An 11,314-nucleotide genomic window follows, 5' to 3' on the forward strand; every position below is an offset into this window, starting at 1 on the left:
TATATAAATATATTTTATAAAATTATAATAATAATATATATAAAATATATATATTAATATATAAATATCTCTTTTTTGGTTACTTAATTTTTTTTTTTTCACATAAAAAAGCCAAAAGAAAACCATTACAGTACTTAATGTGCTGGTATGATTTTTAATTACAAATAAAACATTGCGGGAGGCTTCAAATAGAAGGGTTTAAAGTACCTGACTGCTTTTCCACTACCCCACTATTTAAAACACCCCAATTTTAATGAAACTTTTAAATGCTTTTACGGGTTTAGTCAAACTTTTCCCCTTTTTTATTACATGCTTTTCTTCATTCATGGGGGAAGGGGAAATTGCCCAAGGTTTTGGAACGTACCTGGCTACTGCGACGGGTGGGTGTTTCAAAACGGTCCGAATCTCGAACAACTAGATGATTCCAATAATCACGGGCATTTACTTATCTTATTGCGTGACTTATATCATCAATTCGATACACATCATTTTTCTTTGATAATTTTCAGCTTGTAAGGTTAAAATCATAGGATAAAAAAATGTTTTTTTTAAAGGCATTAAAACCCAAACCGGGGTCGATACCACGCCCCTAGATTCGGAACTTTTTTTTTCAGCGCCCGTCTGATTGACGTTTTAAAGTACTCTAAAAAGGCACATAAACTTTTTTTTCCCTCTTTTTTTAAAAAATTTTGTTTTCAAGAAACATATTTTTCCCGTTTCGTAAATTATGAAAAAAATTTTTAATAGCCCTTTCTCAGATTTATGTGAAATATTTTTTAAAAAATATTGGCTCTTGATTGGCTTTTTTTGGTTTTCCTTTTGTTTTAAGGGGAGAGGCAACAAACGGGAAAAAAAACCGAACTTTTTCAACAGGTTAAAATAACCTGTATAAATTTGTTGGGGTTTGGGAAAAATCTACAAAAAACCCCTTATATATACTCGTATGTTTTGGTGGGGTATGGGGTTAATGTTTTGTGTTGTGAGTATTGTGGTGTGTGGGGTGTATGTTTTGGTTGTGGTGTGTGTGTGCGCGTGTGGGAGGTGATTATGTAATGTTTGATATAAAATTTTATATATATATATATTTTATATATATATATATCTTATATTTTTATTTTTAAAATAATTATTTTATTTATAAAATATAAATTTATTGGGGTTTATGAAATGTGTTTATTAGTAAATTATATAGTATATATATATATATATAATATATATTATAAAATTATAACATATATACATATATATTACTTTTATATCCCATCCCTACATAAAATATATTCTTTTATATATTATATATATATTTATATAATTTTAAAATTTTATATATATATATAAAACTGAAATACTTTGATCCCAAAGGGTAATTTTTTTTACATATGAATTTACACGTTTAAACCAACCCAAACATGCATAGGATTTAGAGGAGCACACACACAAAGGTTTGTAACAGAGGAGAAAACATTAGCATTTCTTCGGTGGATCGAAATATTTCCCCTTTGGCCCTCTAACCCAGAAAGCCCTTCCTTTAAACCTTGTTTGCTTTTATGATTACCCCCGATTTCACTTTTTTCAAAGTTAAAGCTTTTGCCTTGTATGAAGTGAGGGAATGGGACTGCGCAGGGAGGAGGCAAGAAGGCTACTATGTTCCCTAAACGAAACCCAAAATGCGGGAATAAACATACGCAGGGAAAATACCCCAAAACACACACAGGGAAAGCCCCGCGCAATATGCCAGCATGCCACGAAAAACCCATATATAGTGTGTGTTTGTACCATTGAAACCACAAACACGCACCACACAAAACACCACACCACACACACACCACACCCCAAAACCCCCACACAACCCCAACACACCCCACACACACCCACACCCACACAACACCCCACATTACATATAAATAAAATACATACATATACATTTTTTAACACATACTACTGAAATATTTATACCGTGCGGGGAAATTTTTTATGTATTGTATACATGTTATGTATATATACGCATTTTTTACCTTACACATATATACATGTGTCCCACACCACACAAAACAAACACCCAACACCCCCAACCCCACACACCCACACCCAAAACTTTATATTATTTTATATATATATTAAGATATAAAATATATACATATATACCACATTTTCCATATACATTACATACATCAATATATGTTATATACACATATTGGTGAATATTAACCGGGAAAATATGTATAAGGGAAATTTTGGGACTTTGATAAATACAATATAAGAGGGGGAGGTATAATAGATTTTTTTTGAAAAACTCCCCTTGGGCCTTTCTTTTCCTGGAAATTTCATAAAACCCCAATTAAATTTAGTAGTATCCAGGGTTAAGGAAAGTCCCTACTCCCATTGCCCCCAACAGTGCCCTTTCCCAAAATCCTGGGGACTAAAAACTAGAGTACGAGAGCTGGGGTTTGGGAATTTAAGTCCCCAAGCTTAGACTGGACCCCTCCCCTCCCGATGGATTTACTCTGGAGAGAATATTTCCTATATTGTCTTTTGTCACCCCCATACAACACACACATACATGAAAGCTCGTCCCAAAATTTTAAAGGGTGGAAGAGGATTTTAAATATTTTAATGTATTTATGTATGCAGTGGGTTTATTTTAACAATAGGGAAAGTAAAAAATTTTTTCTATATATAAAAACCCTATCCCAACCGAAAATTTGTACAAAATTCAGAAATTTTTGGGTCTTGTACAAATTAAAGGTCCCTTGCTTTATTCCATACCATGTTTACTTTTTAAAAAACAGCCTCGTAAACCAAACCTTTCCCTTTCGTGTCCCCCGGGAGGTCGCGTCCCCAGATTTTTGGGGACCAATACTTTATTTAAATCGGAAGAAGTGGCAAAAATGATTTTTTAAATAGAGAACTTAGAGTTAAAATATCGTGCTAGGGGTTCGGATAAAACTTGTCATTCAGGCGTAGGTGATGAATAGTTTTTCAGAGAGAAATTCCGCTATTCTATTAAGAAAATATTTAAATCGCAATTTTAAAGCTTTTTTTTCTGACTAAAGGGAAATTTTTGAATATTGTACTAAAAAGCGCAGAAAATTTTTTACCCAAAAAACTGAAAAAAGACTTAAGGCGGAGGGGTTTAAATATTGATTAAATTCCCAGTTCTTTTTTTATAGGAAAAAAATGATGGTTTTGTAGAAAAATCAAAGAAACTTTTTATTTCACACACACACACACACACCCATGTATATAAAAATATAATATATAATAAAAATTATATATAAAATTATATATATATATAATTTTAAAATAAAATTATATATATTTTTATATATTTTATTTTATTTTCCCCCCTACACACACACATGATATATATATATTATATATATATATTTTATATAAAAATATTTTATATATAAAATATATAAAAAAATTTTTATTTTACTTTATATATATATATATAATTATTATTATTTTTAAAATTATATATAAAATATATATATTATACATATATATACATATATAAACAATAAAATATTTTAATATATATATATATATATAATATAGAATATTAAAATTTATATTAAAATTACACACACACACCCCACCCCCAAAACCACATCCCCCACACACACACACCCCCACACACACACCCACACACAAACCCCACACACACCAAACACCCCATATTACGTATATATATTTAATATATTATATATTTTAATATATTTTATATAATTTTATAAAAATATATATATATAATATATAGGGTGTGTATTGTGTGTGTGTGTGGGTGTTGTGTGTGTGGGTGTGTGTGTGTGTGTGTGTGTGTTTTTGTGTGCTTTCTTGCGGGGCATTGATCGATAGATATATAGATAAAACAGACAGTGGGATGGGAAAAAAAATGCATATACACATACAAGGGGTTGTAAAATTTGAAACACAACACACACCCACACCCACCATATATATATAAAATTCCCCTATATTATGTGTTTTTGTGTTTGTGGGTGTGTGTGTGTGTGTGTGTTTTGTGGGGTGGGGTGTTTTGGTTGTTGCGTGTGTGTGTGTGTGTGTGTGTGGGTTTTTGGTACTGATCGATATATATATTATATATATTTTATATATATTATTAATATAATATATATATTTATATATATAATATTTTTTAAAATATTTATTTTCCCTTTTAGTCCCCCTTTCCTACGACAGGTCCTTTATACATCTTTTTCCTCCATGACTTTCTTTCACCCCCTTTTACCCGGGAAACCTGAGGGCCAATTCCTGGGGTGTCGGCCTAATACAGGGGGAAGATCGTCAGGCTTTTGCTCTTCCCTTTCCCTAAACAGTTTTTTTATAGAAAATTGCCATCCAAGGGAAAAAGAGCCCCCCTCTTACCCTTATTTGTTTTTGGGTCCCCATAGAGGGCCCCCAAAGGCTGCTCAAACTTTTGGGACCTGGGGTATTATAGCAAAGAGGGGGGCCCCCTAATTCTCAGACCAGAATAAAACAAATGGGATCAGTTTATATTTTTTTGTATTTATGTTATACACCCACACAAACACCACACACCCCAACACACACACACACACACACACACCACAAACCACATATACATAATAAGTGTGTGTGTATGTTTGGGGTATAAATGTTTGGGGTGTATGTATAAAAAAAAAAGAAAAAAAAATCTCCCGGGTGATGCATACAGATTTAAAACCCGACTATACGCAACTACACTACCAAAGAATTGGGGAGAACAGTTTCAAAACCCCCGCTGGATTTCTTTTTCCTCGTGTAAGGGGGGGGAGGAGGGAAGGAAACTAAAGAGCGTAGGCGAAGCAACGCACTCGAAGGAAAGGGCAGGCGAAGAAAAAGGCAAAGGGGGGTTTTGGAGGAAATTTTGGGGGGTGGAAGCGTCGAGAAGTTGATGTGACGGCGGCGGGCAAAATTTTGGGGAATGTAGGAAAAAGGGGGCTCTGTTTGAAAGGGGGAAAATCCCCCAAAACCCCCTCCTCTTCACCCCTTCAGATGAATCTCGGGGGGTTCGAAGGTTTTGGGATTTCCCTTTCAATATACCTAGTGTGTTTTGTGGTTTTTGCTTTTTCTGCTGTTTTTGCACACAAGGGTATAGACACACACCCCCCACCCCGGGCACACACGCCCCAAAACGAAAGGGCCACGCCGCACACACACCACCACACCACACACACCCCACCCCACAACACACAAAAACACAATACACATACCCACCACACACACACCCCAACACACACAAAACACACCCACACACACACACACCCCCAACACACCACACAAAACGCACACACATAAATATGTATGTTAGCATTACCCCATATATAAAACATATATAGGGTCACCACACACACAAACACACCACACACCCACCATATATAAAATATATATAAAATTATATATATATATATTTTAATTTTTATAATATATCATATATTTTTATAATAATATTATTATACCATTAATTAAATTTGATGTTGTGGGTATGCCTGTCGCATTAGCATTTGCTTTAAATTTTAGATTAAAGGGGAGAGAGAGAGAGAAGAGAGAAGAGAGAGAGAGGAGAGAGAAGGAGAAAAGAGGAAGAAGAGAGATAGAAAAAAGGGGGTTTTTCAAATGGCGGCTTTTTTTCAAAAAACCTAAAAAACTAACAAAATATAATGGTATAAAAAACTTTTTTGAATGATACCCCAATGAAAATTCAAATTAAAAATATTTGAACTCCCCCTTACTTTCGCACCCTTTTTGCTGTGCATATGGGGCTTCTTGTGCAATATTTTTTACAAAAACCCCTTTTATGAAAATTTGCACATGCTGCTTTTTTTGATGCTTCGGGCTTTTCTTTTCAAATGGCGATATCCTTTTACAGATTTGCAAACCCCCGCGGGAGATCGTACCCACGCATTTTCCCTTTTTGGGTTTTTATTTGTCCCGCCCACTGGGAAGTACGTGCTGCTTTTTTGGGAATGTTTAAATGCATATTCCTTAAGTTTTAAACCCCTTCGGGTGAGCTTTACTTTTATGTCTGGATAAAAAAAAAAAGCATTTTTACAAAAAATTTTGTAATCTCCCGAGGTACTCAACGGAGTGACAGTTAATTTTTTCTTCCCGTCTCATATATTACGGAAAAATTTTTTAAATTTCCCTTTTTTCCAGCAATTATATAAAATTCACATAAATTTTCGCAAACATTAAAATGATCAGTCTTACTCTTTTTTTTCACAGACACTTTTTGCCTAAGCTGTTGATCTGGCAATTTTTCTGCAATATGTTTATACACGAGCCTAGGGCATTAAAAACCTGTTTTAGGGAACCGACTTGAAGAGAAAAGAGCGTTTTAGAAAGGCGTGAATATTCTGGGGGGGGTTTTTTTGTTTCTGGGATAGGTTTAATTGGGGCGTTCCTTTTCGTTTTTGCTATTGGGGGTAAATTGAATTAATTTGGGTGTCACTTATGAAATGGGAAAATTGAAGCATCTTTTTTTTTTCCAAAAGCCACCCTTTAAACTTTTTTTCCGCTTTGCCTTAAAAGAGTTTCCCTTTAAAGCAAGGAAAATTTTTCGGTCGGGAAACTGTAAAGGCAAATATATCTTTATACAAATTACTTATTTTTTCAAAAACGAAGATATTTTCTCTCCCTGGATTTAATTTTAATATTCTTTTGTCATACGGCCATTAAAAGAAAGTATTCAAAACGCCCAAGATAGCCGCAATATTTATGTCCTCCTAAAAAAGTTTGGAAAATTTGTTTAATTTATTTCCCTTTCCCTGTCGAAATTAAAAACTTCAGAAAGATCTGTGCTGTTCACCCTTTTTTCTAAAAGGGTTCCACATCTCTTTTTTTTGTTTAAGCTCTATATCTTTTTTCTAAATCCTGTCATGCATTTTCTATAAATACCCTTGGGGTCTTGGTAAGAAATATTTTTTGCATTCTGTTAAAAACAGATCCCGGGCGAAGTGTTTTGATTCCTTTTTCCTTTTTTTCTATGAAAGGTCGGGGAAAAAAACAGTTTTTAAAATTTTTTTTTAAAATATACAAATTTAGAGTTTGGTTTTAAGGCTTTTTTTTTGGGAGAGGGCCCTTATATTATTTTCCTTTTTTTTAAATTCTTTTTCCCAAATTGTTTTTAAATTCCTTTTTTATTTATTTTCCTTTTTTTTTTTTTATTTTTGGGGTTTTAGATGCATATAACCAAAGGACTTTTTTTGATTTTGCTTTCCTTTTTATGAAGATTCTTTGCACCCAATGAAAAAACCCAGTTAAGGACTTTGTTTTTTTGGGGAAAAGGCAGTCTTTTTTCAAAAACTCCTTTGTTACCATAGTTTTGAGTATCCGTACAGCTACTGATCTTTATTCTGCATTTAATTTTTAAAGTTTATATCATCTGCCCTGGGTGAACGCAATTTTTTTCTGCCCCTAGTTAACTTATGAAAATTTAAAAACAATTATGATTATCCTTTAAACCCAAGTTTTTTTTTTTTTTGGGTTTTAAAAAGGGGGAAAAAGGGAAAAATCAAAATTTACTGAAACTTATTCTTGATTAACACAGGTCATAATGTCTAGAGTTTTAAAATCGATGCCGATGTTCTCCCTCCTTCATTCACATGCACACCCCACCTACACACACAAACACACACACATATATAAAACCATTTTTTTCTAAGTAATAAAAGAGAAAATCCCGTTTTTAAGTTTTTGACATGGATCCCAAGATCCTTTGGGAAAAACGGGTTTGGGGAAAATTATTTTCCCAACCCCTGTCAGTCTAAAAAAAGAACAAAGGCAACAAAATTTTTTGAGGTTAATCTCAAAAGGTTGTTTAAAAAAAAAAAAGAATTGGGGCCTCTTTTTTCCATCGGAGAATATGAATAAGAGGAAAGTGAAAAGGGAGAAATCTTTTTTCCCAATAAATCTGTTTACTTTCATTTGTGTTAAACTTTTTTTGCTTAACCATTTGTCTACTTTTAAAGAGTTTAAAAAAAAGGAAGAAAAAAAACACACGCTTTTTTTTTTCCATTAAATTTTTTATTGAAGAAAAAATCAACCAAGGTTGGAAAGCCCAAAAACTTTAGGATAGTAGAGCCCCTCGAGTAACTAGAATGAGGCTCTATTTCGGCCTCAGCCTCACCTTTTCTTTTGCCGTTTCCCGGGGGGGTTTTGGCTTAAAAAAGGGGCGGGGAAGGGCAACGGGTTTTGTCCATAGGGTACCCGTAGCCACTAAAATTTGGGGTTCGGGGCCCTTCCCTTTTTTTTTGCCGTTTGCCCGGGGCGTGGAGTCAAAAGGGGTGTCCATATGGGTACCCGTAGTTCTAAAAATATCCATTATGTGGTTCGGCTCCGGCTTCAGTTTCCCGTTTAGCTATGGCGTGAACATGCCCCCTGGCCTCCAGTGTGTCGTCCCATAGCCATTAGCAGGGAAAAGGGGAATGCTGTAAAAATCCACCAAATAATATATGGGGTTTCAGTTTCCCCCTCTTCTTTTTCTCAGTTCGGCGAAACCCAAACCGAACTAGAACCCGGGGGGAAAGATTTGGCATTTAATTTACAAACCCAAATCGGGGAAAACCCAGTGAAAAACCCTTTTTTTGGTATTTTAAAATACTAAAGAGCAGCTCCCATATGTAACTGATTTTTCCCCAAAAATCGGGAAACCCAATTTTGACCTCATTTTAAACCACAACTTCATGATGGAGTGGTGCGGAAAGGAGGGGATTGTAAACTTATATGCTCGTATTTTCTACCCCCCCCAAAATTTCCCAAATAAATAAAGAAATTGGGGCCCTTCGGGGGAGTACAAAAAAATCGTCGAGAATATAAATGCTACTTTTTTTTTTGTTTAATCAGAAATCATAAATTTCCATCCGGGTTTTTAAATTTTTTGTTAATTTCCCTTTTTTCTATTTGGTTAATACTTATCTATCATCGCACAAATTAAAATATATATATTAAAATATAATATATTATATATACATTACATAATTTTTATATATATATATATATATTTATTTATATATATATATAATATAATATATAATATATATATAATATATACACACAAAATATTGGGATATTAAATTCTATATATCAACTTTTTATATATATATATATTATATATTATTATATTTTATATATATAATATATATTATAAAATTTTATATTATATATGTTTTAATATATATTTATATTAAAATAATTTTAAATTAAAATATATGTGCATATAAAATATATATATTTTTATATAATAATTTTCTATATATATTTTATATATATAAATATATTTAAAATAAAGGCATATATATAATTTTATATATTAATATTATATATATATATATTATATAATAATATATATATATTATATTATGTAAATTTTTATGTTTTGTATATGTTTTATGGGATATACACTTCCTATATTTGTGTTAAAATTTAAAATATATTTTAAATATATATAATAATATATATATATAAAATATATTTTATATTATATATAAAATTAAAATAAAATATATATAAAAATATATATAATTATATAATATTTTATATAATATTTTATAATATATATTATATATAAAATAATTATATATAATAAATAGGAGAGAGAGAGAGAGAGAGAGGGAGAGAGAGAGAGAGAAAAGGGGAGAGAGGAAGGGGAAAAGAGAAAAATTCCACTTACATATACATATTACATTTTTTTCACACACACCATACATGAAATGTATATTTTTTTTATACATAAATATAAAAAATAATATATATAAGGGTTTAATTTATATTAAAATATAATATATATATTTATATATATTATATTTTTCCTAATTTTGCCTATTTTGGATGTTTGACATATTTTTGGATTACTTCCTTTTCCCCATCCCACAACACACACCTATATATACCAAAAAATATTTCCCTTTTATATATAATTTAAAATATAAGAGTATTATATTATATTTTTTTATTTTATATATTATTTAAATTTTTATTTAAAATATTTAGAAAAGGTATATTATTAAAATGTATAAAATTATTATATTTATATATATATAATAATTTTATTTTTAAAAATATTATATTTAATATAATATATTATAGAAAATTTTTATATATAACCCCATAAAACACTGTGGGGTATGTGCATGTGTTGTATTCATATCTAGGTATGTGTGCATGTATCTCTCCCTCCCTCTTTCTATATATGCACATATACCTGTATATATCTACATACCCCACCCTATTTTTATTCGGGGCGCGCCCACACAAAACACACACACCCATACAACACTCATATTTTACATATTTTTTATATTTTTTTTTAAATTTTTATATGGGATATCCATACAATTCACATACAAAAATAAAAGATAAGATTTTAAAATTTCTATATTAAATTATATATATTTAAAATAATTATATATTATATATATATATAATATATAAATTTTATAAAATTAAAAAATTAAAAAAAAATATACACACCCCACACACAACCCCCAACCACACAAAAACACACACACACACATGTTGTAACATGGGGAAAAAATGTAATGTAAAGAAAAATGTCTATACCAAAGGATAAAGGGTATCTTTATTTTAAATTTTAAATTTTGGGACAAGTTTGGGGTAAACATTTTTTGATTAAAAAATTCAGGATTAAAGAAGCATTTAAACAAAGGAGGTTGTATCATAAAAAATAAATAAATTATTCTACATTGCTCTGGGATTACAAACGTGGAAAATCTGCACTTTTTAGTTGAAACCAAGGAAAAGTAGTCCCAATTACCCCTCCTTTTGGTCTGTAAAATTCGGGCGGGGTCAGCGAGGTTTGCGGTAAATAAAATCGATCATTTTTTCTTTCGTCGATCACTCCACACTCAAACACCGACGCCATGAAGTTTGTGGTGAGTCAAATGCTTATTTCTTCCCTAAAGGAATTTAAGATAAATTATTATCCCCCTTATTGGTTATCGTACTGATTGTAACCCTTTTTTTATTTTTTTTTATTTTTTATCTCCAGGGGGGTTTTTCCCGTTGGCTTTTCGCCGTAACAGCAAGCAAAGAGGGAAAACTGAGCCCCATTTTTTGGTTATGGTGGATATTTAGGCATTCCTTTTCCCCCGCTTATGGCTATGGCTTACGGCGTCCCTGGGGGGGCCCTGTGCATCTTCACGCTGTAGCTAAACGGGAAACCAAACCCGAATCTGAAAACCCCATTCTACGGGGGCTACACGTTCGGGCACCTATTTTGCCCCACAACCCCCCCCCCCTCCTACTCCATACCCTGGCATCGGCAAAA

This window comes from Penaeus monodon, chromosome 6, assembly GCF_015228065.2.
Source record: "Penaeus monodon isolate SGIC_2016 chromosome 6, NSTDA_Pmon_1, whole genome shotgun sequence".
NCBI lineage: Eukaryota > Metazoa > Arthropoda > Malacostraca > Decapoda > Penaeidae > Penaeus > Penaeus monodon.